Here is a 2,548-nt window from a genome sequence, read left to right as displayed (position 1 = left end):
TGCAGATCCATCAACCCATTTAATACCTCTCGCACCCTTCAGTAACCTGTGGATCATGAGAGAAACTTAATAAACTTAATAAATCAGCAGAACTTGAATCACCTATTTATTAACACTTCATGTAGTGTCCAGTAATAATTAGTTTGAAATGAGACACCTTCGTATGACGCTGTACTTCATTTAAAGTCAACCTACTTTGGTCATTTATGACACATGCATAAATGCCTTATATCATATTACGCTGTACTTACTATAACGTCAGACACCTTTGGTCATTCATAACACATGCATAATGGCTTAATGATGTTAACACGACTGTATTAACACTTAGGGAATTGGCATTAAAAGATAAAACAAGTAAACATTAAAGAAATGTTTAAACCATACAGTGCATTTATTTTATTTGTACATTTTTAAAACAATACAAATACATGACATTTCAAAAAGTCCAGCAATGCCATTACATTGAACATTACACAGGGCTGTGAATGGTGTCATTTCATGGTGTCATTTCATGGGGCTCTAAATAATATGGAATGTGGCCGGCCTTTTACTCCACCCATTCTATTGGCGGCCAGATCACATCATGTGTGCTTACTGCGCTACAGAAAACCTGCTAACAAAACAACAGTGCAGAGCATGCTCACTGAATTAAAGGGCAACTACACTTAAAAATATAAGTTTCTTAGATTTTTCCCAGACCTCAAAAGTCAAACTCTGATGTGGTTTAAGAATTGTTGTGAACACAGAAAATTAAACATTGTTTTTCTATTAAGAAAGTGTGAAAACACTGGGGGAAACCAGAAAGAATGGGGAAAATCTGAAACCTGGAAAAACAAAAACAAGAAAACGGAATTTGGGGAAAAAAAGAAGTAGGCAACAACAACAAAAAAAAGAATGTTTTTTACTTTGCATGACTGCACTTTAGAGTCTGTGTTCTCCTGCAGCACAGCATTTTGGGGGAAGTTGAAGTCAAGTCCAATATTGACTATGCACCCAAGAGGGAAAGAGATTGGGCCATTCTAGAAATGTTTTAGTGAAATATAATATATAACATTTTGCAGACACTTTTATCCAAAGCGACTTACAGTCATACGTGAATACATTTTTTACATATAGGGTGTTGAATCGAACCCAATATCCTGCCGTTGCAATGTTCTACCAAGATGTATTACAGGGTTATAAATGCTTTGTGAAGCCACAATTTAATATGATTTATAAGCTCTTTATTAAGCCGTGCTCATGCCACCCTTTATAAAGCACAGGTTTGTATCATATTTGACATAGTGAGTTTTGTCCCCTTAGACATTGGTGGTTATGGCAAACAGTTATGCCACATTTATGAACCCTTTATAAAGCATGGCATACGGTTATAGATGATGTGTAACACATTTATGTAGTGATTATGAAGGCTTTATGAAGGTTTTAGGAAGCCTTTATAAGCTGCACGTAATTTAAAGTGGGACCAAATTAATTAATAAACTTAATTAATAAATCTGGAATGTTTCCATTGTGTATTTGGTTGTTTGTGCTTCTGGTAGGTAAATAATCGGGCAATATGCGCTCCTTCATCCTTTGAACAACAATCCTCCCTTTGCCACAGTCTGTTCCCTCTGAAGTTGTAACCCTATCTTCTATTAGGGCCCGAAGTTATGGTCGGGATTACTGAAGATTATCTTATTGCATGCAACTTTATTACTTACCGGCTTCATATCATAGCACATGGCGAACAAGGTTTGAAGAACCATAAACATATGAAATTATTGGAGAGTCCATGCCCCAACTAATTTAGGCTGTTTTGAGGGGGAAAGGGGGTGAAACTCATTATTGGGAAGGTGTTCCTAGTTTGTCCACTCAGTGTACATGTGGCCAGTGACCCATAACCCCGTGAGAGTACTTCTAGTAGACAAAACAGGTTAAACATTATTAGACAGCTGTAACGGCTTTTTTCCTGGGAAGAAGGAGAGGACCAAAACGCAGCGCGGCTAGTGTTCAACATGTTTAATAAAGAATAATAATGTGAACACTACAAGCTACAAAACAATAAATGTGAAAACCGAAAACAGTCCTATCTGGTGCAGAACACAAAGACAGAAAACAATCACCCACAAACCAACAGTGCAAACAGGCTACCTTAATATGGTTCCCAATCAGAGACAATGACAAACACCTGCCTCTGATTGAGAACCATATTAGGCCAAACAACAAACCCAACATAGAAACACAAAACATAGAATGCCCACCCAGCTCATGTCCTGACCAACTAAACACAGACTAAACAAAGGAAATAAGGTCAGGAACGTGACAGTACCCCCACCCCCCTCCCAAGGTGCGGACTCCGGCCGCAAAACCTGAACCTATAGGGGAGGGTCTGGGTGGGCATCTGTCCATGGTGGCGGCTCTGGCGCTGGACGTGGCCCCCACCCCACCATAGTTAATTCCCGCTTCCGTGGCTTCCTCTTAACGGCTACCCTCCAAATTAACCCCACTGGACTGATGGGCGCCTCCGGACTGAGGGGCAGCTCTGGACTGAGGGGCAGCTCCGGAC

The sequence above is a fragment of the Salvelinus sp. IW2-2015 genome, linkage group LG35 (assembly GCF_002910315.2).
Source record: "Salvelinus sp. IW2-2015 linkage group LG35, ASM291031v2, whole genome shotgun sequence".
Lineage (NCBI taxonomy): Eukaryota > Metazoa > Chordata > Actinopteri > Salmoniformes > Salmonidae > Salvelinus > Salvelinus sp. IW2-2015.
Note: the sequence above shows the minus strand (reverse complement) of the source record.